The following is a 27909-nucleotide window of genomic DNA, read 5'->3' as shown; positions in this document are numbered from 1 at the left end:
TGAATTTCAAACACGTCTAGTATCATTTATTTGTTTCTTTAATGGCTTTTTTTCCTGCATTACAATTCACTGGCTTGCACTGTGGCATTGAGGAGTGCTCAGTCACCCTCCCAGGTGTATATCGCTCGCTGAGTGACCCCTGGTTTGCCAATTCGGAACGATGCGCAGCTACCCAGGGCCGACGAGCCGCAAACACGGCGAAACACGTGTCCTCTGGTGCTGCCGCATCGTTCCATTAGTATCTGTTTCTCTGCGTGCAGCCATAGAAGCCATATTAATCTGTAAGGTTGAATTTCAAACACGTCTAGTATCATTTATTTGTTTCTTTAATGGCTTTTTTTCCTGCATTACAATTCACTGGCTTGCACTGTGGCATTGAGGAGTGCTCAGTCACCCTCCCAGGTGTATATCGCTCGCTGAGTGACCCCTGGTTTGCCAATTCGGAACGATGCGCAGCTACCCAGGGCCGACGAGCCGCAAACACGGCGAAACACGTGTCCTCTGGTGCTGCCGCATCGTTCCATTAGTATCTGTTTCTCTGCGTGCAGCCATAGAAGCCATATTAATCTGTAAGGTTGAATTTCAAACACGTCTAGTATCATTTATTTGTTTCTTTAATGGCTTTTTTTCCTGCATTACAATTCACTGGCTTGCACTGTGGCATTGAGGAGTGCTCAGTCACCCTCCCAGGTGTATATCGCTCGCTGAGTGACCCCTGGTTTGCCAATTCGGAACGATGCGCAGCTACCCAGGGCCGACGAGCCGCAAACACGGCGAAACACGTGTCCTCTGGTGCTGCCGCATCGTTCCATTAGTATCTGTTTCTCTGCGTGCAGCCATAGAAGCCATATTAATCTGTAAGGTTGAATTTCAAACACGTCTAGTATCATTTATTTGTTTCTTTAATGGCTTTTTTTCCTGCATTACAATTCACTGGCTTGCACTGTGGCATTGAGGAGTGCTCAGTCACCCTCCCAGGTGTATATCGCTCGCTGAGTGACCCCTGGTTTGCCAATTCGGAACGATGCGCAGCTACCCAGGGCCGACGAGCCGCAAACACGGCGAAACACGTGTCCTCTGGTGCTGCCGCATCGTTCCATTAGTATCTATATATATATATATATATATATATGAGGTAAAAGGATTATCAAACGGCCACGAAGTTTTACAGAAGTTCAAAAAAAGACGCGGAAACAGGGAACAACGCGAAGCTTATCTCATTTACAAATTCCAATCAACCATTAAAGGAACTGTAAAGTGAATTTCAACCCAGGGTTACCTTATGATTTTATGAAAGCCTAAAAAGAGTACATCTCAGTTACGAAATATTTCTTTTTGAATCCTTTCTTTCTTTGAGTAATCGAATTTCAAAGATTACATTCGAGCGCAAAGCTCAGTACTCCCTCAGACACAACACTGGGTTGGCTCGTGTCGGCTACGACTAGTCTCGCCTTTCTAATTCGCCTCCCGGTCTGTGGCGAAGAGGTCATGTTGTTTTGAGGTCCACGTCGTGTGATGTTGATTTTTCCAAACTTGAATGCCCTCGAGCTTCGATAGTCCAGCAGTCACGCACACAAAACGAACGTTTATCCGTACGAGTGCACTCGGTAGACGCAGTATGACACAACATCATCCGCGGAATCGTCGACGGAGGATGAATTACCGTCATTGCAGTCACCCAGCCGCCGTGGGAAACACTCTTCATGGGTAATGAAAATGTTGAGAACCTCGCAGCGGAAATATGGCATTGCTCTTTCGGTTCAGGTGTCCTTGTAGCACATACGTGCCGATGTCGACGGCAGAAGAATGTCTTTGTTGCTGCGAAATGAGACATTACTGAAGCAGCGCAGCGGTTGCATTTCAAGAAATATGTACTTTAAAATACTGTGGCTGAAGACCGAGTTGCTCCAGGTACCCTACTGCTACGTGAGAGAAAGCGATGAGTACGCTGTTAAGAGGAACAGCAAAGTGAATAAGTGAGTTCATCCACGTGTGCCTTCGGTTTGTTATTAGCAAAGTTACATATAATTTTACGCTGTCCATGGTACATGCAGGAAGTTTCGGTACGTTGCCTACAAACAGTTTACCAAGTGGCTCTGGGGACCATTAGGAAAGCTGAAAGCACTGCAGAAAAGTCCTCGAACCATGTGCTGTACATGCCATAAGGTAAAACTTTCCTTCTGAAGCACACAAAGGTTTTTGCCTTTTTGACGTGTGATACAGTTGCTGTCTGACCATGTGCATGTTTATTCGCTTTCACTTTGATGAAGCTCTCACTTTTCTTTCAGGTGCTTGTACGCTGCATTGAATGCCTGCTATCTTGACAGCAGTACACTGGATGGTTTGCACACTGCTTGATCACAACAGTATCCCTTTCATGAACAATACAGGTCTGCCATATACCCTTCTGGAATAACCAGACAGCCATTACACAGTAAAGTACATTCTACAGACATCAAAGCTTGTAATGTTGCTTTATTGATCACTGTGTTTATGAATGAGCATACAAGTGATAGCAGTAAACAAGCAAACAATGAAGGAGAACATCCCCACACTGTGTTCATATCACTTTGAAGTGCTATTTCGCACCAACCAGTAACGCAATGTATGTATGCATTTTTTATTCTGTTCAGTGCACAGGTGTTTGCCACAAACACGTTCCAGTCCATAAGCTCTAAGAGAACATAGGCTATCACCTTGCCTATAATCGATTTATGTATCGATATAGATATACAGTGAACCCTCGTTAATATGACCACCTCCGTTCCCGCAGATTCTGGTCATAAAGCGAATTGTCATAATAACGAGAAAGCGGTCCGGTCGGGACCAGAGAGTATGCATGGCCGAACAAAACGCACGCATGATGCTGCACAACAATTTATTTAACAAAAAAGTCTGTCAACAATGACTGCTTGGTGTAGCTTGCAGTGATCAGCTTTTATAACTGGACAAGAGTACTATCAATCACACGAACATTATGAATGTCATTGTGTTGCTCAAAAAACAATAAAGCAACCTTCAGTGCTTCACTGGCCTCTTTCGTAGTGACGGGCGGTCACTGTCGTTTATGGTTTTTCTTACTTTAGCAATCCAAGAAGAGGTATGAGTAATGTGGAGGTCAACAACGCCTGGAGTCACCCTAATCCTTTGCGCCCCACTTTAACTGTGTCACTTTGTTCATGAGCAACTTAAGCAGCCACTCTAAGGGGCGCCTGACGCTGTCATAATAATGGGAGGATAATACATGTGTTTGACCCCAGCTGTGCCCAAAAATCTCGGTCATAGTCCGATAAGTGGAATGTCATATTAACGGGGAGATTTTACATGGCGAAGAAACCGTTCCCCAGGAATTCGGTCATAAAGCCTGAGTGTCAGATTAACGGGGGTCATAATAACGAGGGTTCACTGTATATCGATTCAGCTGCGATCGTATCAAGGCTGAATTTCTATGTTCCACATTGCAGCACTAGAACACACAAACATTTTATGTATGTGGTAATAGTTACGAGAGATCACCTTCTTTGAGGCTTCAGATTGTGTATAACTCCCATTCCGGGGTTTTTGATCTGTTCGGTGGTGACTTATTTGGCGTCGCACGCCAACTTCGATGCCTCCTTCATGATGGGTCCAAAGAAAGGCCAGTTGTTGCCTCGCAATCTACATGGTTTTGTCTTTGTCGTAGTATTTATTTTTGTTTTGTGTAATTATGGTGTTTTAATTCATTTCTTTGTATTAACTGTTTGTATGGTGCACCATTAGGGAGGCCCTCTGGCCGTTCATGGGCACCAGAAAAATAGAAATAAATAAATACATAAATAAAACCATCTCGCGTTCATGACTTTATCAGTATAAGAAGGCCTTAGGTGGGGTCATGCCAATGCCATCAACAGAGGCTTCTCTTCAGAGGCATCCCTGTCGTTGACAAAAATTTTAGACCTTTTCTGTGTCTGTGCACATCCATCTTTGCAACACTTTCAATTTCTTATTATAAATTCCCATGTTTTCCCTCATACCAGTCCAACTGCAGCCATTGGTGCGGGCTCAGGTCTTTTGCAGGCCGCTAGTATTTCACTGTAGCTCACATATTTGCAAGCTGTTGGTGTTTCACTCAGGAGGTGATCTACATCCTCTGCGAAGATAATGTATGGTCATGGCTAAGTGTCTTGCCTATGCTCTTTCTATCGAAACATGGTCCCTCATGGCTGTTGAAAGCGCGCCAGGTCAAACCTAGACACATTATCTCAAAGCTTGTATACATTGTTTCCTGAATGACAGCTGATTTGTATACATAAGCTCATACTTCTCCACATGCTAAGTAGAAGCTCTGCATTTCCCTCGGAATTGGAACTACACCTGTTAAGGTGGTTACAAGTATGCTGCATCTACGGGCTTAGCTCAGCAAGTGCATTGAACTTGACCGCAGATTAAAGCTTTTTCTTAACCCTCTGCTACAAGATCCTCTTGTGGACTACATGGCCACTACTCATTCCCGAGCATGGCATTTGCATATTGCAATGGTACAAGCTTGTTCTTTTTACCTTTTACTACGTGTACCTTTTATGTCATTGTTGCAGATAGAATTATTGTAACAGAAAATTCAACTACGCAAAGCCTGTGTGCCTTGTTTTGTATTATTTTTTCGTGCCCTCAATACTTTCTAACAAGAATTTGGATTTCGTCCTCACTACCTTCTTTGTTCCCCTTCTCTAATGTATATCAGTGTAAATATATGTACCATGTATGTCTGCATCATGCCTAATGAAGTACACTCTGTTCGAAAGCTTGTGTTTCAGGAAGGTTATTTGGGTGCTTCAGTCTCTCATGACCGTGAGTTCTGATAATCCTACCTGTGTTGGTGAAGGGAGCCTGCGACCTTTCTGGTAGGTGTTGTAGGTGAGGTCTGTTGAGGTGACTTTAATATTAATCAGCTCAAGTAACCACGGAACCTGGTCAGCAGCAAATACTACAAGGTGTCATTCGAATCTCTGAAAACATAAGGCGCTATGAATTCACACCTTGGCTGCACTGGTCCCATTGAAAAGGATTGTGCAGGACAGCAGGATGTTCCCTGCAGCCATCTTATTCACTTCTGGCCGAAGTTTCCAAGATAAATTGTGTTCACTTGGGTACTCGACTTTTGTGGTGACGCGAACATCTGTGGCCACTTTGTGAGATGCACCGGAAGTTCTGAATATGATGCACATTTGATTACTTCTTCTGGTCTAGTGAAGCAGAGGGCACAACACTGCAAGGTAGAAGAGCTTTTAGTATCTGCAAATTTGTATCAGCAAGCCATTCAAAACTGTTGTCTTCAGATTTCCAGAATTACTCAACAGCTGGTTCCACCAGTGGTGCAGATATTGTCATATCATGCACCTGCAAGGCATGCAGAAGTTAAAATGTTAAACGAAACAAGAGCTTGACCCACCTGTGAGCATGAGTGTGTATGGACAATAGGTGTTGAATTCATCACTGGATAAAGGTTGAAAGGTGTTGACGGTAAATCATCCGTTGACACGCTTTTACTTCTGAGCTTCACATTCTTGTCAGTCGTGATGGAAGCCTGTGTCGCTGATATGAATGAAGAATGCGGTCAGTGTCTATAGCGCATAATTTAGTTGACACTTATCTTCTCCTGCGAGAGCACAGGGCTCCCCAGCGGAAGGGGGATATTGCGTTTGGTACATTACGCAGCGTAGGCATCACAAAAATCGATTTGAATTTCAAGTGAACCACATATATGTATCATTCTTGTGCATCGGTATATATACATACCTCGTCTGCACTGGTGTTCGCATAGTCAGACGTCACACGTTGAAACACTGGTGTCGGGACTGCCGTCCGTGTGAGAAGTTTTCGACGGTCCGCTGCTACCATTTCGTACAACTCGTCAGAGAAATGGGTTGAGCAAATACGGCGTGGCTCACGAATGTGTTGACCAAGCGCTTGCAACAACTTTCGTTTCCGTGTATTTTCCGTTGGAATCTTGTGGTACACAACGTCCCTTGTCGAAAGAGCCCACTTGGCGTATCCCCGAACACTACGGTAGATGCCTGGCATAGCTGTCAGGTGAAGCTTCGTTCAATTTCGGCAATAAATGAACTTTTTTTTGCGTACACAAACCTCGCAAGGCCGCAATAAACGCCGTCGCCGTGCAATATGGTTGGGAGGAGAGGAAAGAGAGGGCGCTGACCGCGCTGACAGTACCTTGGTATACTGTTTCTTCGATATTTTGAAGAATTGTCTCAGTAACTCTTGATTCTAAAAGTAGTGTTTATTGGAGATTAGTAGCCGGTCGTAAGTTCATTGTGTATTACTTATGTATCACGTGACAGGAGTACTCCCATCATGACGTTTTTAGCTGTTACCGGGCGCAACCTACCGTCCGATTAAATTTTTCTAATTTATGTTGTGCAATAATTAACCCGATTTGATTGCTTAGCCTCTATGTGAGGCATCACACAGGCAAACACTACCAGGTCGCACACAGAAACAGGGGGGTCAAATTTCACTTTACAGTTCCTTTAACGATGATCTGGGAGCACTTTCAACGGTAGGAAATCTGGCCGCCTAGATGAGCTACACTTTCTTCCTTTTCGTTTCTTTTCTGTCTCTTTTTTTTTCAGGAAAGTTTGAAGCAGCGCTCACCCTGCCCCGGAATTTTCCCCAAAGCGGACAGTGACCTACGGCGAATGACATCACACCGGGACTTGACCTTCTGGAATCTTCCCGAATCTGACTCACTGACAAACGCCTGTGGCGTGCCCGTACCGATTATGACTTCATGTACCAAACCTATTTAAGTATTGTGTAACCAGCTACGCATCTTTTGTCCTGACGAAGACAGTGCCACTGTCGAAACGTCGACCCCTTGCCCATTTTACTTTTTAACGTCTCCCTATGTAATGAAATACTGTTTGTAACTTCCCTAAAATCTGTTTGCGCGTCTATTTTTGAACTTATATATATTTATAAATATATATATATATATATATATAAACCGCCCTCTTAAGCTTCTTATATACAGAGTGTCCCAGCTAACTGCAAACATATTTTTTAGAAATATATACAGTGAACCCTCGTTAATATGACCCCCGATAATCTGACATACGCGCTTTACGACCATACTCCCGGGGAACAATGCAGTGAAACCCCTGCAAATCTCCCCCGTTAATACGACAATTCCGCATTATGACCAAAATTTTCGGGAACATAATAACGAGAGTTCACTGTATATAACACTTTTTCCAAGATGAAATCTATTGCAATATAGCATATGCTGAAGGTAGTAGTAATGATTGGACTCTCATAGTGCACAACGCTCAACTGGCCTGAACACGATTTAATTAGCAATTAGAGCTAATTGGGACCCCTCACATTAATCAGCACCCTCCAGGGAGCCACCACACTAATTGGGGAGCATCTAACTCGGGTCCAGACCAGCTGAGCATTGTGCACTACGAGTCCATAAAAAATTTAAAAAATAGGTAGAAAATAAAATAGATACATAGAAATAGGGTGGAGAGAAACAATTTATTCCAAAATCGACGATGCCGCGAAGAAGAAACCGTTCCGCAACACCCGAGTGACCAGCGCCCGCCATGTTGGTAGTTGGCACCCAGCAGTTGCAGAGATTGACGACAGGTGGCCACTTAGTTGCAAGGCATCACACCATCGTAGCTCTATGCGAGAAAGACAGAACAAGACACTAGGGGCAGGTAAAAATGGCAACACTGCTGAACAAGTCTAGGCATACGAGAGAAAAGGTCTAACTGCTACTGCTAAACAGCACGGAGAAAACAGTACACATCGGGAAAAAGGCAATCGGTTAGGCCTAACCACAGCGTAACAACACTATGCAGCTAACACAAGGTGGGAACTGCTAAATGTGCGTCAACACGGAGAAAAGGCTTGGTCACTGCTGAACAAGTCTAAACATGCGAGAAAAGGCTTAACACCAGCGCAGTCAAACATCGGCAAATCACTCGTTGGTCACCGCTAAACACGGGGGCACGGCAAACATGCGACAAAAGGGGCGCGGTAAAACAACGCGTCAAATCACTCACCTTTTCCCCCCGGCAAATGCTCCATTCGAGAGTCAGGCAGAAACTGAGCGGGCGTGGGGACTGCGGAGCGCAACCGAGTGCACGTTTGCTCTCCGCGACAGCCAGCCAGCAACTGACTGGGGCGACGCGACGCGGCACCTACGCATGCGCGCGAGCGAGCGCTTCTAGCGCCCTCTGCGCCGCCCGCCTGCGGGTGGTTTTGCCTCTGCGCTCCTCCCGCTGCGCGCGCGTGCTCCTAGCGGCGACGGGTGGCTTCGGTTCAGTTTCGGTTTCGCTCTCCTTTCTTTGCGCGCGTTTATCTGTATCAAGGCAGCGCGCACCGCGCTCGCGTCATCATTCTGACCGATACTTGGAAAACACCATGTGTGGTTTGTTCTCCTGCGTTTCTCGTCGGCGAGGAAAGACAAAAAACGAAGAACTTTGCGAATTTATTCGCGGCATCGTAGAGGAAGCCTTTTAAGTCCACCGCCTGGAATGGTTGCAAGCACGTCAATAAATGTGTCAGGACAAGATGATGACGCTCGACCGCATCTTAGCGGCGGACAGACTGACAAAAAATAAGTCCAACTTTAGCCTGGATAATCTGTATTGGGAACGCAGTTCCGATCTAGAGGACGACGACGTGTAAATAAAAGCGATGCATTTCTCTTCGAGTCTCAGTCTCTTCTTTTTCTTCGTGCAACGTGTACGCACCCAACATGCCTTCCCCCAAACCTTTTCGTTTCCGTCATCCTTTTCGCTGTATCTTAAGCGGCCCCTCCATGTGCGTCAAATCTACTTTCGTTGCTAACGTGCTGAGGAACCTGAACGACGTTGTGGACAAGCCTCTGTCACAAATATTCTACGTGCAGAAATATGCTTCGCCGAGCATGCAGGACGAATTTGGGGACTCCGTAGAATTTACCAAGAAGCTACCGCGAGAGTGGGACACGTCGCGCTACGCTGATCGTCGTCGACAATCACATGACCGATGCCGGTTCCTTGAAGGAGGTGACCGATCTTTTCATTCGGGGTTGTCACCACGCCAACGCGTCGATCTTCTTACTCGTTCAAAACATCTTTTTCGACAGTAGCCATTTTAGAACTATACCCTACAACGCCAGTTACGTCGTCCTGTGGCGCACCTTGAGCAGCGTGCACCAGATGGAACATTTTGTGCAACAGCTATTTGGCAGAAAAAGATTGGAGTATTTTCTGGACGCATATAAACAAGCGATGTCGTCGCCCCACGCTTATTTACTCGTGGATCTTCACAACTGTACGCACGAGGATCACAGGTTGCATAGCAATATCTTTCCGGGTGAACGTCAATATATCTATGCCCCAAAATGAATCTACGCCCTCACCTCACTTTACTCAAAGTACTCTCCACTCTACCCCCTCCGCGCCGTCGCGACGTCTTGAGACGTTCTTCCTCGTGTGACATGAAACACCTCTCCGAAATTTGCCTCAATGTATTGAACGGAAAGGTGGCTCTAGCTCCAGACACGTTCGTGCGTTTGAAGAAGCACAAACGCTTTTTACGACGGCTCGCCGACAAAAAGATTCACAAGAATCCGCAACTTTTGAAGCGCATTCTGTCTCAGCAGCGAGGACAGGGCGCTCTTTCGTCGGTGGTTCCTCTCCTACTTTCCACCATGTTGAACCTTTTTGTCAATGGCCAAGAGAATTGAAGTGACCACCTCCTCCATCAGAAACATTCTTTCCTCGCAGGAGAGTGATGACGTCAAAGTGAAACTCATACTGCAAGCATTGCATACTCAAGCAGTACGGATTTGGCCCCTACGACAATAAAAACAAGGTGTCCGACACTACAAATGGCTTTGACTACTCTCTCCAGAGGTGGACAAAGAAGGAAGCGGAAAGGGTCGTCTCGGAATTAAAGAAGGCTCTTTCCTGGGATCGCGAGGGTTGTGTCTCCGTGTCGGGCAAGCCCATCAGGCATTCTTCCGTTTACGAACTCGTCAATTATTTGTTGGAACGTAAGACGGGAAAGAAACCTTCCTGGTTCCCCAAAGTCTCGAAACTATTGCGCTTGATTTCTCTGCCCAAATCTCGCTAGCCTCAACAGCAGCAGCAGCAGGCCTCTATTGCGTGGAAGACTTATGGAGGGATATGAGAAACCAGCGGGTGGTTTAGGGGGTGTGGACCGCTATAGAAAAGCGCATCACTTGAGCAAAAAGAAGGCTCTCGCCATTCTCAGAAAGCTGGATGCCAACACGCTTCACCATCCAGTCAGAAGAAAATTTAATAGGAGACGCATCATCGCACTCAAGATCAACGACGTGTGGCAAATGGACCTCGCCGGCTTTTGAATACAAGAGATTCAACGGCAGCTACCGCTACATTCTCGTGGCGATCGATTTCCTCTCCCGCTTTTGCCGCACCCTGCCGCTAAAGACGAAGCGCCCCGCCGAAATAAAAAAGGCCATGATAAGACTTTTTTCGGGAAGTAACGCACCAACACGCATCTTTTGCGACAGAGGAGAGGAGTTCTACAACAAGATCGTCTAGGAGTACCTGTCACGAAAGAAGGTCCACATGTATTCCACCTTCTCTCCAGTAATCAAAGTATCGCAGGAAGAATGTGTGATACGCATTTAGAATATTACCCTATTTTAGAGTAACCGGAAAATACCACTTCGTTTCCGCGTTTCCCAAGATCGTGCACGACTACAACAACACCAAACACAGGACTTTGGGCATCAGCCCGTTCGAAGTCACACACGAAAACGAATTGGAGCTGTTCAATAAGATAAATGGGAAGCACGTCGTACCCTCCGTGAAAAAGAAGCTCAATGTGGGAGATAAAGTGAGGGTCCTACTACACAGAAAAGGTTTTCATAAGATCTCGGAAGGGAGTTGGTCGCCTCAGACTTTCACCGTCTCCCGCCTGAGAGACACCTCCCTTCCCGTCGTGCACCTGGAAGATTACCGGGGTAAGGAAGCGGATGGCGCAGTAAAAAAGATGGCCATAGCAACGGGGAGAGACGTGCTGGATTCCATGGAGGGCTCTGGAAACAACAACAACAATGGAAAGAAACATCGCAAAAGACAACAAAAGGCGCCGACACACGACGCACCTGCAGATATCTTAGGTACACCGTGAGGGTCACACATCCGCTGCGCGCTCCGTCCATCATGACGTCAACGGAAGGAAAAATACAGACGCAACGGTCACCACATCGTCTTACGAGTGACGTGATGATATTCGAACCCCCTTCTATTCAATACGGCTTCATTCCACGCCCCTGACGTCTCATCTCGCGGTCCGAAACAACGTTACGAAGCGACGAAGGGTGGGAAATACTTTAACCTGGTCGGACAGATCAATACAGACCTGTTTCAACAGCCGCACCTGATGGTACCTGCCGTCGAGAATCGCGTCGTTTTCCTCTTAAACAACGACGAATTTAAATTCATATCGCTCCCCAACAGCAAGAAAACATACAATTACGAGGTGCACATTCAAGAAATGACGTTACACTTGAAAAATGTGACGCTGGCACCTTCCCTGTTTTTGGAATACGAGCGGCGGCTTCAGACCACGCCGTCCATCCGTGTTAAGTGGATTGGAAATCAAAGTGCGGAGCTTTAGTGCCGGGAGCTTGGATGCTCACTTTGAAAACCCGAAAGGGTACCTTCCAAATTATGCGTCGCCCTGCTCGCCACGTCCGACTTTCTCGGCGACTTCCAATTGAACCCCTACAAATTCCGCCATTACGACCTGTCTCATTCGATGCTCTCCGTGGACGGCCAGCAAATGCGAGCCGAGTACGACTTTAAGAACGACCTCGTCAAAATTCCCTACTTTAACTTCTTGCAAGAACTGGGTGAAAAACATTTCAAGTACAGCTACGAGCGATTTAAAATGAACGGGTTCCTTCTCTACTTCAACTTGGATGAGGACAAGTGTTCTTCTCCTTCGCATTTGAACGAGTGGCGAAAAGAAAACGTTCGCCAACAATTACGCTTCGCTAAAGCCCCTTCCACACGCGGTCACCGTCCTCTTGATTTCCGAGTGTCCCAAGCTCATGTGTGTCGACAAGGACCGTACAGTCGCCTTCCCATAGAAAAGATGTACGAGAGCGACATCTTGGAACTCGTGTCAATGAACCCACTCGCTTCCTCCATGCTGAGAGGCATTTGCGCTTCGGACGAGGCCTACGTCTTACGCAAGCCCGGCTATTTAATCATCAATATGGAATAGAGAAGAAAGCGCGGGCAGCACGGGGTCTCTACCTGAAAACCTACGACGAGTCTGCCGTGTTTTTCGACAGATACGGACTGCCCCCCTTCGAAGCAAACCTTCAAAGGACTTTACCTGCAGTGGACGAGTATAACGACCAGTGTATTCAATTGCCTTTTTCGCCTTACTGCGGGCTCTTTGTATCTACGTAGCCACGCGCATGTCGAAACGCTACAGCTTGAAAAATTGTGTATCTATGTTTTCCTGTAACCTCGAACAGAATGACGAAACAATAAAACGTCTCCTCGTGAGCGAACTCGTTTCGTAAAGTAGTCTTTTTTTTTTTTCACGACATACACAAGACGTTTGCGTCATCTTCCAACGTGCTGACCCGACGCTCGTCGTCGCCGGTCACCGTGACGTCGAGCGATGTGTGGAGAAGCCAGTAGCGACGGACGATAGGACGGTTGAAACCCGCGTTGATGAGACACGGGTCGACTGTCTCTCCTCGTCTATACTTTTCCAACAGCTCGAGCTTGTAATCTACGAAACGCTTCATTTTCGTTGCAATCTTCTCACTGACGGTGAACAGACATAAGGGTATCGTCCTGAGAATCGAGCGAAAGTCTCCCTCGCATATATCGCCATGAATATAATCGCGTAATCGCAGCAAGTCCTGATACATTCGCGTTTGCACGAAGGTTGCAAAACTCTGTTCGGGCGTCATGACTGAGACGGAATGAGAGTATATATACACAACCTTTTTTATTTCTCGTGAGAGGTTACACATGAATTAGGCTCCAGCTTTGGTTTCGTAGCCGGGAAGACAGCCCAAATACGGACGAAGGCTCGAGTCTAACCAATGGCTGGGGTTTCTCGACCAGAGTCCACCGCAACGACAAGTGGTCAGCTGATCGCCGATCCGCAAAAAGAAGGTTTTCGGAGGAGGCTTGAAGGTTAGGACCAGGGGTAGATCTCCCGTCAGTATCCAATCGTAATCTGCACGAAAGGAGCATGAGAAACACGTGTGTTCTCGTGAGAAACACGAGAAACACACGTACAATCTTCTTCAGTCACAGAGTGACACTGATGGTCCATCCTTTCCATCTTCCTTCAATAGTCGAAGTCCTTCGCAACGTACGTCGAACCGTACCGTCTGACAGCCGAGAAACGGGCGAATCAATCGGTCCGTCCAATGCTTTGGTCTGAAAAAAAATGTGAACGATTATAGAACGTATTAAAAATAACGAGAAAGCGTACCTTTAGACCACAGTCCACCGCAATTGTGTGCAGAAGAAGCGGGCGCTGCCAATCTCCCGAAATCTGTGAGGCGGGAAAAAACCGACTTCACGCGCAGCAAAAGTGTTGTACACTGGAAACGAAACTTTTCAAACATTTCGATGATGACGTCATGGGTATTACTTACGAGGATCTACCAACCTGATCATGATGACACGAGAATGACGATCGAACGTTCGCTTTGATATTTATAGTAAAGCTTTTCCTCTAACTCTCTATGACGTCATTGAACATGTTTGAACATGTTCGGACGTGTTTGAACATGTTGTGACGTGTGTAGACACGAACCCCGGAATACGAAAAACGTCACGCAGTACGAATTAGACTGGTGGTTAGTGTGTCGCGTCCAGTGTAGAAGGTTCCTGGGTTCGAATCCCACACTGGGTCTTCTCGTCATCATATACAAGTCGTCCCAGAGTGTTAGACATTAGTGTAATGTTTTATTCAACGTAGATGGTATCATTGTCATATGCGACATCGCAAAGAAAAAAAGTGCGAAAGACAGAAGGCGGGGTGGTCAAAGTGCAGACGACACCGTCGCAATGCGAGGAGGAGGAGAGAGCGGCGTAGCCACTATAAAAGGTACGCTTGTTCTACGACGATTGATCGAAAGCCCACGAGGGGCATCCATCCACGACGTGAGTCGTTTCGTGGACCAAAATGTAAGTTGACCGTCTCTGCTGTGAGAGTGTATTCTACGTATGGCATTGTTTTTCTGGAACCAATAGCCGCTGTCTCCGCATGACACTGAACACACACACAGGGACGCATCCCATCCTCTCTCATCATCAATCTCGAGCATTCTTCAACTGAAGGGAAAAGTGAGCATTGTTTCGTGAGGGGGAATCTCATACTGATTTTGTTTGACCGCAGTGCCACGCTGTCTCGTATGTCAGTACGACCCCATCGATGCCATGCTCGTGGCCGTAGAGAGCACAAAGCTAGAATAGAGAATCTCGGTAACAGTCCTGCCATCCTTTCAGATGATGACGACGACAACAGAGTTAGTAGTCCGCCTTTCCTAATACCTAAAACGGACGACGACGACGAGCCCCTAGATGGGCACGGCAATGCAGACGAATTGCTCATGTGGGAAGGGGATCAGTCGTATGCAGATTTCATGCCTCTGTCTGGTAGGGTTAGAGATGAATCACCAGATTCAACCCCAGAATTTCAACACGAAGCTGAGCCTGTCCAGGGTCGTAGAATCGTTGAATTACGGGAACACGTCGCAGAGAATCATCCCTCCGTCACGGAGAGACGATTTCTTCCTTTCTTTGTCACAGATGAGGCATTTGACGGAACGGCTACTAGGTACACGCTTCACTGTTCCGCGCACGACGACAACGTCGACGATTTGCAACTTTATTTACCGAGCATAGCTCCAATAATCACGCGCGTCCTCGAAGCTTATCCCATGCCTTTCGAATTTGGTCTGTGCTCGAAGGCGCTTATTGTTAAGGACGGAGCCGACGGGTTGACTTCTCATCTCCTTCACGGGAACCTTCACACGAGAATGGTCCATAACCGTCAAGAAATCGAAGGCGCGATAAATGCTGCCATCGCAGAGTCCTCACAACGCATAGAAAACTATGCGAGAGACGGGTCTGGTTTCACCTCGAACGACGTCCAATGTGTCGACTTAAAACTAACGCGCTTAAAACCGAAGCGGATTGGGTGCACGATCGAGCTTCCCGAGCTGCTAAAAAGAAAAACAAAGACTCTCACAAACGTCAAACTTCCACCGAATCACGAAAACGAGTGTTTCAAGTATAGTGTGCTGGCACTCTTGCATCCGTTGAGAAACAACCCAAACGATTATGTCAGATACCACAAATACATGAACCCTTCGAATCCAGAGACGCGCGTAACGTACTGGCCGCCCTGCTTCCCAGTCACTTACGAAGACATTTCCCTGTGGGAGAGAAAAAACAAAATCTCTGTGTACATCTACGTGTTCGACGAGCAGACGAGTTCGATAAGAACAGGACGCGCACGCTCCCCATTTCCCTGCACGCTCTATATAGATAAAGTCTATCTGCTCGAGGTTAGAGAGCATTTCTATGGAATCAGAAAATTTAGCACTTTCATGGACGAAGTGACTACTTTTATTGCGAGAAATGCACGAGCGGTTACGGGACCTGAGAGGCATTGCAGCAACACGAACGTCTGTGTCGAGACGTAAACGAAGTGATTCTCGAAATGCCAAAAATGGGGGAGAGCGTCTTTTTCAACAAGATACAGTACATATATCCCTATCCCTATTTCGCTGTGTTGGACACGGAGAGTGTCTTGGAAAAGGATGCACTCGTTAAGGACGCCGTGAGTGTGCACAGGATGAGCTCGTACTGCATCGTTGTGGTGAGAAGTTGGGACGGAAAAATACAAGGCCTTGATGGCTATTTCGGACCCAACGCGGCAGAGAATTGCTTGCTCTCGCTCAAGCGATTTAGCGATCAAATCGAAAGGTTGAACCGTTGTCCCGCGCCGTTGGTCATGAGTATGGAATACCACTTGCGACACGAGAGCGCGACACACTGCGAATTTTGTGGAATCGAATTTAACCATCACACGCGGAAGGTATCGCATCACGACCACGCTCGCTTCGTAGAGTCCGGTTCTTTGAATTTTGTTGCGAAGCTGTGTGATATGTGTAACCTTACGTGTCGTAAAACCAAAGAACTCGTCGTGTGCGTGCACAACCTGCAATACGATTTGAGCTCCCTTCTCCGCCACATGCACATTCTAAATCTGGGCAAACCGTGGATCTTAGCTTGGAGCTCGGAAAAGATAAGAGGGCTCAACATTGGTGATCTCCATTTCCGCGATACCACGCAGTTTTTCAACCTGTCCTTGTCGAACCTGGTGGAAACCCTGCTCGCAAGCGGTGGCGAGAACGCGTTTCATTGTACCCGTCAAATGTATGGTGACCATTTCCGGCACCTCCTCAGGAATGGCATTTACCCGTACACCTTCGTCGACAGTTTCGAAGCGTACAATTTGCCCGCAGTACCGCCAAAGGAAGCTTTCAAAAGTGACCTGAACGACCAAGAGATCACGGACGAGGACTATCAGTACGCCCTCGAGATTTTCGAATTGTTCAAATATGAGAACCTCGGCGGTTACACGCGTCTCTACGTCACGCTCTACGCTTGTGAGCTCTGCGACGTCGTGCTGTATTTCAGGAAGATTGTGCTAGAGACGGATGGGATGGATATCCTACGTGCCATGTCCCTCGCCAGTTACGCGTGGAGTAGCGCTCTGAAGCTCACCAATGTCAAACTCGAGCTCATGAGCGATCGCGAGATGTACGAAACGATCGAGAAGGGAATCAGGGGAGGCATTTGTAACAGCTTCCACAGATACTGTCGGGCTAATCACGAGCGGTGTGACGATTACAATCCCCAGCAAGAAAAGACTTTTATCCAGTACCTCGACGTGAACAGTTTGTACCCGTACGCGATGACTTTCCATCTCCCAAGAGGAGGTTTGAAGTGGGTGCATCCTTCGAGGTGGAGCGAGATCGATTTTCTCAACATTCCTCACGATTCGGAAGTGGGTTACGTGTACGTGGTAGACTTGTCATATCCCTAAGAACTGCACGCGCTCACCAGGGATCTTCCTCTAGCACCCGAACACAGGTGCGTGGACGAGAACGAACTGTCCCCCAACCAACAGCACTTAAAACATGCGTTGGCACTAAACACCCCTCTCACAAAGAAACTCTTGCTGACGTGCTACGACAAAGAATGCTACGTCGTTCATTATGCATTGCTCGCTCTGTACGTGAGGTTGGGCATGAAAATAAAACGAGTTCACAGCATCCTCTCGTTCCGCCAAGACAACTTTTTGCAAACCTTCGTGCAGAGAAACGTCGCATTGAGGAATGCCGCGACCACGAAATTCGAGAGACTACTGTACAAAACCATGTCGAACAGCACGTTCGGTAAGTCGATACAAAATGTGAGACGTTATGAAGAGGTACGCTATAGCCTATGACAAAGAAAGTGCACTACGAAAAGTTAGCTCCATCGACAGTCAGCATTTTCACATTCTGAGTGACAAGTGCATCTTGTACGAGATGAAACAGCGTCGTATCAAATGCACACACCCCCTTACGTGGGCTTTGCCATTTTAGAGATATCCAAAGTCCGAATGTACAGCTTCATCTACGAGTCGCTCTTTTCTCCCTTGACGTGCCCAGTGTGATTGATCTATAGCGATACAGACAGCATAATTTTTTCTCTCACATGTGCAAGCCTGGAAGAACAGCTGATGAAGATTGAGAATGAGTTAGATCTGTTTTCCTATCCACCGGACCACCCGCTTTTCAACGCCGAGCACGCAAACCAGATGGGGTACTTCAAAGACGAGACGGGAGATGGTGTTATTCGGGAAGTCGTAGCCATCCGAGCGAAAATGTACAGCATTCTCTTGGCTGGGTCACACAAACAGATTGCGAGAGCGAAAGCAGTTAAGAAGGACGTGGTGAGGAAACACTTATTGCACGAAGTGTACCGAGATTCTCTGTTCAATGAAAAGGCAGTCTCTCAGAAGCGGTGCATCATTCAGAGTATAAAGCAAACAATGTACACCATTTCGAGACTCAAGAAGAGCTTGGTCCCCTACGACGACAAGCGCAATCTTGTGGATGCCGTACACTTCTTCCCTTACGGAAGCTGCGAATACGGTGAGCTTTGTTGTGTTTTGACGCGTATACAATTATGATAGTACTCGCTCCTTGTGCAGCACCGGAAAACCCGGAAGAGAGTTCGAGTGCGTCGTCATCAGGCATCGAGTAACCGTGGAACAAAGAGCTGCACGTGCATGTAATTGAGAATAAAATTTCTAGTCAAGGCATGCTTCTCTCTCTCTGTCTCTCTCGCAGACAGGAGAAGCATGGGTCATCGTGGCAGTGTGGTAGCGGAATGGGTGTACGAAAAGAATGACCATTCCGTCATCGTACTGGTACCGTGACCCGTGCAATGACGACGCTGTGATGAAGATTCCCCATATCCTTTCTGTTGAGGCCAGTCAGGGAGGGTGCAGGCATCCATCGACCAACCCCTTCGTATGTATCCAATAAAAATGTTTCAGTGAAAGAAAACACAGAGTCTCGTCAAAGTTATTCGAACTGTTTAATGCGTTGCATGTCGATAACCAAGCGGTATTTCAATAAGTCGGTGACAAAGTTCGCGATGTAGACTGCTTGCAAATGTCGCTGCTTCCGCAGGGCGTGCTTAATATGAGCGATGGCACGAGCGAGAAGGTCCACGATGTCTGCAGCGATGTAGTTGAATTCTGCGTTGGCCAGACTCACAAATTCGCTCATCAGTCCCAGGGGTCCGTCCGGAACCGTTATGCAGACGTTCTTGTAACGGGTGTAGATCCGATGCACCATCTCCTGCAGCGACGCACCATCCTCCTATATTGCCAAAGCCTACCACATCTATCACGTAGCGAAAAGCAGTGATGACGAGCTCATTGCGGGGACTTTCGCTTCTGAAACATTCCTTCTCCACTTCTTCCCAGGAAGCGTGGGTGCGGGAACAATTTGTAACGAGTGGTAGCTGAACATCTTCACGTATTGATGACGCGAGCGTGGTCCGCGCTGCCTTGGTACAGATAAACGCGTGCAAAGAAAGGAGAGCGAAACCGAAACTGAGAAGCCACCCGTCGCCGCTAGGAGCGCGCGCGCTTTGCGGGAGCAGCGGAGATGCGAAACTGAAACCACCCACGGGCGGGCGGCGCAGAGGGCGCTAGAAGCGCGTGCGCGCGCGCGCGCATGCGTAGCTGCCGCGGCGCGTCGCCCCAGTCAATTGCTGGATGGCTGTCGTGGAGAGCAGGCGTGTGCTTGGTTGCTCCGCAGTCCCCGCGCCCGCTCAGTTTGTGCCTGACTCTCGGATGGAGCAGTCTCCGCGGGGGAAAAGGTGAGTGATTTGCCGCGTTGTGTTACCGCGCTGCTTTTCTCACATGTTTGCCATGCCCCCGTGTTTAGCGGTGACCAACGAGTGATTTTCTGATGTTTGACTGCGCTCGTGTTAAGCCATTTCTCACATGTTTACACTTGTTCAGCAGTGACCAAGCCTTTTCTCTGTGTTGACGCACGTTTAGCGGTTACCGCCTTGTGTTAGCTGCATAGTGTTGTGACGCTGTGGTTGGGCCTAACCGATTGCCTTTTACCGATGTGTACTGTTTTCTCCGTGCTGTTTAGGAGTAGCGGTTAGACCTTTTCTCTCGCATGCCTAGACTTATTCAGCAGTGTTGCCATTTTTACCTTCCGCTAGTGTCTCGTTCTGTCTTTCTCGCATACAGCTACAATGGTGGCACCATCTGGTGTGATGCCTTGCAACTAAGTGGCCACCTGTCGTCTATCTCTGCAACTGCTGGGTGCCAACTACCAACATAGCGGGCGCTGGTCACTCGGGTGTTGCGGAGCGGTTTCTTCGCCGCGGCATCGTCGATTTTCAAATAAATTGTTTCTCTCCACTCTATTTCTATCTATTTCTTTTATTATCTACCTATTTTTTTATTTTTGATGGACTCTCGTAGTGCACAACGCTCAGCTGGACACGAGTTAGACGCTCCCCAATTAGTGTGGTGGCTCCCTGCAGGGTGCTGAAGAATGGGGGCCCAATTAGCTCTAATTGCTAATTAAATCATGTTCAGGCCAGTTGAGCGTGGTGCACTATGAGAGTCCAGTCATTACTACTGAAAGGCACTCCCTAGGAGGGCATTAGCAAAGTCCAAAGGCAATGTCTTAATTAACTTTCTATAATTACCTTTTTAATTATAAAAGCTACAAAGTTGTCCCAATGAGAACATCTGCTCATTTCGGTCACCTGATGTCGTAGCCGCTTTCAGAAAAAGAATCCGTTCGATAGATCGTCCGCAAAAAATTCCTGAAGGAACGCCATTTTTTTCTTTATTTGGTTTATTGCGCATCTTCGAAGAAGCGGCTTTCCTTTACCCCCAGTGTGAGAGAGTGAAAGAGCACAGTGCCGCCTCATGCGTCGAAGATTAGCTTTAACTTGCGGAAACAAAACAAAAACACAAATCTATCGGATGACCCTATCGCGACTGCCCTTATCTTGGGCTGCATTTTCTGTTTTCTTTTAATCTTTTTCCAGGACGCAAGAGGCGATAGTGTGCTCTTTCATCCTCTCGTATTGCGGGCGAAGGAAAGACGCGTCTGTAGAGATGCGCAATGAATAAAATAAAGAAAAAAAATGGCGTTCCTTCACGAATTTTTTGCGGACGATCTATCGAACGGATTTTTGTTTTCAAATGGCTTTGGTATCTGGTGACCGAAGAGATCAGATGTTCTCATTGGAGCAACTTCGTAGGTTTTATAATTAAAAAGTTAATTACAGAAAGTCAATTAAGACATTGCCTTAGGAGTCTGTGAATGCCTCCAAAGGGAGTGCCCTTCAGCATATGCTATATTGCAATTGATTTCATCTCGGCAAAAGTGATTGATATATTTTTAAAAATCTGTTCACACTTAGCGTGGACACCCTGTATATATATATATATATATATATATATATATACATATATATAAATATAGGAGTTGCAAAAAAAGAGGCGGAAACCGATTTTAGGGAAGTTACAAACACTATTTTATTACATAGGGAGACGTTAAAATGGGCAAGTGGTCGACGTTTCGACAGTGGTACTGTCTTCGTCAGGACAAAAAATCCCTAGGCGGTCACAGATTATTTAAATAGGTTTGGTACATGACATCATAATCAGTACGGGCACGCCGCAGGCGTTTGTCTGTGAGTCAGATTCGGGAATATTCCAGAAGGTCAAATCCGGGTGGTGATGTCATTCGCCGTAGGTCAGTGTCCGCTTTGGGGAAAATTCCTGGGCAGGGTGAGCGCTGCTTCGAACTTTGCTGAATAAAAAAAAAGGAAACAAAAAGGAACGAAACGGAGGAAAGTGTAGCTCATCTAGGCGGTCAGATTTCTTACCGTTGAAAGTGTCCCCAGATCTTCGTTAATGGTTGATTGGGATTTGTAAATGAGATAAGATTCGTGTTGTTCCCTGCACCGATCTGAGCTAAAACTTGACTGCAGAATGAAAAGTGACCTGGTTGTTTCAAATGGCGTGAGACCGGGAGGTTTGGCTTGTTTGTAACGTCAGATCGGTGGTTGTTGAACCTGATCCGAAATGATGTTTTAGTCTGACCTACGTATTGTGCTTGGCACATGCCGCACTGAATGATATAAATGACGTTAGATGAATCACAGTCGAAGTCACCATTAAGTTTGACGGAAAAATTGGAATTAGTGCTTGTAAGTACTTGGGCGCTTTGCATTAATTTGCATATTTGGCACCTGCGACCATCGCACGGGTGGCAGCCGTTTCCTGGATGCGCTGCTTGGCTAGGCTTAGAGCTAACTAGATTATCGTGCAGGTGCTCTGTAGGTTACCCGCGGTGGCTGAGGGAAAATTTTTTCCATGCGCTCCGATTGGAGAAGGATACTATGGTGACGGTTTAGTATACCGTTAACGCTTGGAATATTACTGCTAAATGTTAAGATGAGGTTTACGGAACCATTATCTAACATGCGTTTGTGGTTTTAGAACATGGCTTTGCGATCTGCTTTTCGGGTTTTGTTTAGTGCGTCGTCAACTAAGTTGGGTGGAAATTGACGACCGATGAATGTTTCCCTAAGTTCAGCTAGATTTATGTCCAAGTCATCGTCACTGGAACAGATGCGCCTGTATCGAAGTGCTTGGCTGCAAGGGATGGCAAATTTAGTATGACGCGGGTGACAACTATTAAATGCTAGATACTGTTGAGAGTCCGTAGGTTTACGGAACGGGTTTGTAGACAAGACCCCGTTGGTTAACTTGACTTGGACATCGAGGTAGTTAACTGTTGAAAAGGAATAAGAATGGGTGAACTTGATGGCCGAATGTGCTTGGTTAAAGTCGCTGATAAATGTGATTAGGTCATCTTCTGAGTGTGGCCACACCATGAAGATCTCGTCAAGGAACCGTTTGTAAAGCATGGGCTTCTTTACGCGCTTAGAGAGAAATTCCTCCTCTAGAGCTCCCATAAAAATATTTGCATAGTTAGGTGCCATTTTTGTACCCATAGCCGTGCCATGAACTTGCAAGTAGTGCTTACCGTCAAATTCGAAGTTGTTATTTTTCAAAATAAGATTGAGAAATGTGCATAGGACGCACCGATCGTAGGAGGTATCAGAATATTTTGAAAAGGCCCTTTCAGCTGCAGCAATGCCATCTTCGTGGGGGATGTTAGTATATAGAGAGGAAACGTCTTGCGTGACTAGCAAACTGGAAGAAGGAGGCTGACATTCACTTAAAACTTGAAGAAAGTGATTGGTATCCTTAATGTAGCATGGTAGTTTAGGAGGTAAGTCTTTAAAAAGGTGGTCAACAAAGCTTGAAATGTTCTCGGTAGATGTACGGTTACATGAAACTATTGGGCGCACTGGATTTCCAGGTTTATGGATTTTAGGGAGCATATAAAACCTGCCCGCTGCGGGGTCTTTGGGGAGTAGATAGTGGGGAGTAGCGCATGGGACAGATTTTCCCTCAGCCGCCGCGGGTAACCTACAGACGCGCTCGCAACCTGCACGATAATCTAGTTAGCTCTAAGGTTAGCCAAGCTGCACATCCTTGAAACGGCTGCCTCCCGTGCGATGGTCGCAGGTGCAAAATATGCAAATTAATGCAAAGCACCCAAGTACTTAAAAGCACTAATTTCAATGTTTTCGTTAAAGTTAATGGTGACTTCGACTGTAATTCATGTAACGTCATTTATGTCATTCAGTGCGGCATGTGCCAAGGACAATACGTAGGTCAGACTAAAACAACATTTCGGATCAGGTTCAACAACCACCGATCTGACGTTAAGAAAAAGCCAAACGTCCCGGTCTCTCGCCATTTCAAACAACCAAGTCATTCAGTAAATAATGTGTCACTTTTCATTCTCCAGTCTAATTTTAGCTCAGATCGGTGCAGGGAACAACGCGAATCTTATCTCATTTACAAATTCCAATCAACCATTAACGAACATCTGGGAGCACTTTCAACGGTAAGAAATCTGGCCGCCTAGATGAGCTACACTTTCTTCCGTTTTTTTTTTCTGATTTCTTTCTTTTTGGCAAAGTTCGAAGCAGCGCTCACCCTGCAGAGGAATTTTCACCAAAGCGGACAGTGACCTACGGCGAATGACATCACCACCCGGACTTGACCTTCTGGAATATTCCCGAATCTGACTCGCTGACAAACGCCTGTGGCGTGCCCGTACCGATTAAGACGTCATGTACCAAACCTATTTAAGTACTTTGTAACCACCTACGCATCTTTTGTCCTGACGAAGACAGTGTCACTGTCGAAACGTCGACCCCTTGGCCATTTTAACGACTCCCTATGTAATAAACTAGTGCTTGTAACTTCCCTAAATTCTGTTTCCGCGTCTTTTTTTGCAGCTTCTGTGAAAAAACATTTGTGGCCGTTTGATAATCCTTTTACCTCAACCTATATATGATGAGGAAAACGAGCCATTAAAGAAACAAACAAATAACACTGGACGTGTTTGAAATTCAAAATTACAGATTAACATGGCTTCTATGGCTGCACGCAGAGAAACAGATACTCATGGAACGATGCGACAGCACCAGAGGACACGTGTTTCGTTTCGTTTGCGGCTCGTCAGCTCGGGGTAGTGCGCATCGTTCGGAATTGGAAAACCAGGGGTCGCTCAGAGAGCAACATACACCTGGGAGGGTGACTGAGCACTCCTATATATATATACAGTCGACCCGCGTTTATCCGGACTTCGTTTATCCAGATCCTGCGCTATCCGGACAAAAAAGCATGGGGACGGATTTTTCTCCACGTATTTCGCCCTTGTTTATCCGGACGTCAGCTTCCGGACTCGGACGAGAATTCCACGGAACAGAAGTGACTAATACCCAACCCAATGAAGCTTTAGTTATCCGGTCATTGTCCAGGAAGTACACTTGACTTGGCCCACACCTAGTCAAGCGAGGTCGAGAACCCTGGTCGTGCCCTCCTTTTTACTGAAACAAAGTGGGTGTTGCTAGGAAGAATTTTCTCCCTTTCCGACTTTGCATGTTACCCAAAAGTAATGCACTGAGCAGTCTGGTCATTTCAGACTGAGAAGGTCCGCAACGAGGGCCCCTGCACTGCAATCACAAATGACGACATCGTCAATGTCGTCGCTTCCGATAGTGTTCAAGAAGAATCTGATGATCCAGTTGGCGGGGGCACCAAATACAAAGCGGGGATGCACCAGCTGTGACAGTAGAAAATGTGCGGGGGCACTGAGAACAGCGCTAGTATTTTCCGAGCAAAAAAACAATATTTCACAAGTTAATGGCATTAGCAAAGGTTTGCAAGAACTGGATGCGTGTATTAGAACGAAACAGATGACAATAGATAATTTTCTGTGTAATGATCAATAAAATTGTCCTTTAAGAATCACTCTGGATTTTCATGTTTCACTTATCCGGTTCCCCCGCTATCCGGACATTTTCACAGGAAACAAGGCCGTCCGGATAAACGCGGGTCGACTGTATATATTTAAGTATATGTATAAGTTTAATTATATGTAAGTCAAATGTCGCCATGCCAGTACTGGACAGCTGTTTCGGCCTTCCTGGGCCTCATCAGCAGTACGCAGGCAGGCAATGTTTGACAGGATGGCGTCTGAAGGTCACGTAACACGTGATTCCTTCCGTCAGGGTGAGCTAACCCACAACTGAAAGCCCAGTGCAAAGTCAGAGAAGTATACTAGGGAAACAGATAGCCGGAGCTCTTTGGCTGCACGTATAGCATATGTTTGTAAGTCAAACGTCTCCATGCCAGTACTGGACAGCTGGTTCGGCCTTCCTGGGCCTCATCAGCAGTACGCAGGCAGGCAGCGTTTGACAGGATGGCATGAGAAGGTCAAGTAACACGTGATTCCTTCTCTCAGGGTGAGCTAAATCACCACCGAAAGCCCAGTGCAAAGCCAGTGAAGTATACCAGGGATACAAATAGCCGGAGCTCTTTGGCTGCACGTATAGCATATGTTTGTAAGTCAAACGCCGCCAAGCCAGTTCTGGACAGCTCTTTCGGACTTCTTGGGCCACAATCAGCAGTACGCAGGCAGGAACGTTTGACAGGATGGCGTCAGAAGGCCACGTAAGACGTGATTCCTTCCGTCAGGGTCATCACAGAATCACTGCTGAAATCACCACTGAATCACCACATATGCTATACGTTCAGCCAAAGAGCTCCGGCTATTTTTTTCCGTAGCATACCTCACTGGCTTTTTTTAGCTCACCCTGACGGAAGGAATCACGTGTTACGCGACCTTCTGACGCCATCCTGTTAAACGTTGCCTGCCTGCGTACTGCTGATGATGCCCAAGGAGGTCGAAAAAGTTGTCCAGTACTGGCATGGCGACGTTTGACTTACAAACATATGCTATACGTGCAGATAAAGAACTCCTGCTATTTTTCCCCAGTATACTTCACTGGCATTGCACTGGGCTTTCAGTGGTAATTTAGCTCACCCTGACGTAAGGAATCACGTGTTACGTGACCTTCTGACGCCATCCTGTTAAACGTTGCCTGCCTGCGTACTGCTGATGAGGCCCAAGAAGGCCGAAACAGCTGGAAGAATACGCGATGCCATGTCACTCCTCACCGGCGGAGCACTGAGCAACGTAGCACCCTCACAGAAGGCACACATATTCAGCCGGCAAACGCATTATTCAATAAGCACACAAGCACACGGCTGATCAGGCACACATATTATTCAGCGGGCACAGCCGTTACATGCCGACGAGGCGGCTTTGTGCCAGCTGAAATTTGTCGATGGGGAGCGCTGTGCCTACTATTTGATAACTGTTACGGCTGTTTCTAGACGGTTACGGCTGTGTACCGGTTGTACTGACTGAGGGAACGTTTTTAACCGTCACGTGACCGTCACGGGATTTAGAGTGTAGCGTCCCATGCACGCGCTGCATTGTCTGCTCTTCAGGGAGGAGGCGCCACGCGGACAAAGGAAGCAGGAATAGGGCAGGCCAGTTGTGCAGATCTAAAGGACGAATATGTGATTAAGGAGTCGCGCCAAAGATTCCCCTGTACACGTGAGCAGTAAAAATCAAACAAATCAGAAACATGAGAAGTGGAGGAGGAGTGTACGCATAATGGGTGTGGTTTGATTGGGCGTGGTTTGAAAAGTGAATGTAGTTCTGCATACTGGTAGTGTAGTTCTGTCGGGACACATTGTCTTGGTGTTGTGGATTAACTGATACCCTACTGTGAGCTCGGACAGAGCCAGGCATGCAGTTTTATTTTCGACATGCTTCACTGCGGTTTCAGATAGATCCACGCTGCGAATGTAGTGTGCCGAAAATTACCGTCCTCTATGTAAAATGCTGCCCATCTTATTAAGTTTCCTTTAGGTGCATCTCTCTGGCACTGCGCGTACGAAGAAAGAGATTTTGGGAACGAAACAGGACTACACCCATTCATCGGCGTGGACGCTATTTGGAGGTGTTCACCCATTGCTCCTTTCCCTCGCTAAAGGGAGTATCTGACTACCGAAAACGTCAATGCTGACTAGCAGTAGCCTCTTAGCCACGCATTTTTTTTTACATATAAAAAGAAAATGTCGGGGCTGTGAACCGGTTTTAGAACTGTTCGATTTTTGGAGTGGCCGAACCGGGACGAAATGCAAGCAACCCGAACCCATATTTTTTGCGGTAGTGCATCCTGGTTGTGTAGAGGAGGTGGTGTCACTCTACATCAGTCCCGACCGGCGGTGATGGTATGCCACGGAGAGGCCATGACGGTGGCCTATCTCCATGACCGCACCGGTGTAACTGATGCAGGTGCTCCAGGCGCGTGGCCATCTTCGTCGTTGTCCACCGGCCGCTACGTCACTCCCCCCCTCAGACGCCGAGCGGCGATAAAGCAGATGATGTCCGCGACTTCACTGGAGGAGGGCAGCGAGGGCGACCGTGGTTAGCACGCACGGTTGAACAGGATGACGGCACGGCAGACGGCGGCGAAGCATCACAGCTGATGAGTAATCAGATCCGGTAGCCCGAGAAGAGCGAGGAAAAGAGTGCGCTGGGGAAGTGGAGGTCCTGGGGTGCCGCTACCGGCACGGGAGCCGAAGCTCTGAGAGTCCCAGAGGAGGAGAGGGTGAGGCTGTGGGAGCCGTTGAGAGACGCCGAGACGCCGACTGAAGCGTGCCGTGGCCTCGGCTGCCGGGACTGCCGCGGCCTGCAGTGAAGGAGCGCCAGGGTGCGGTGACCATCGGGCTGAAGCGAAGGGTAATGAAGCTGTGATG

The 27909-nt window shown here is 47.2% G+C and overlaps 1 protein-coding gene and 1 long non-coding RNA gene across 6 annotated transcripts in view; both read right to left on the bottom strand.

The window, feature by feature from the left end:
* The window catches only part of LOC135379041 (uncharacterized), a 297822-nt gene that overhangs the window by 239410 nt on the left and 30503 nt on the right, over positions 1-27909 (bottom strand). The window lies entirely within an intron of this gene.
* LOC135376358 (uncharacterized) lies at positions 13036-14166 on the bottom strand. Its single transcript, XR_010417662.1, has 3 exons — positions 13516-14166; positions 13317-13460; positions 13036-13254 (listed from the first exon to the last, which is right to left on the bottom strand). It is a non-coding gene; the product is annotated as an uncharacterized LOC135376358 (long non-coding RNA).

Source organism: Ornithodoros turicata, chromosome 1 (genome assembly GCF_037126465.1).
Source record: "Ornithodoros turicata isolate Travis chromosome 1, ASM3712646v1, whole genome shotgun sequence".
In the NCBI taxonomy this organism is placed as follows: domain Eukaryota; kingdom Metazoa; phylum Arthropoda; class Arachnida; order Ixodida; family Argasidae; genus Ornithodoros; species Ornithodoros turicata.
Note: the sequence above shows the minus strand (reverse complement) of the source record. Positions and strands in the feature narration are given on the sequence as shown.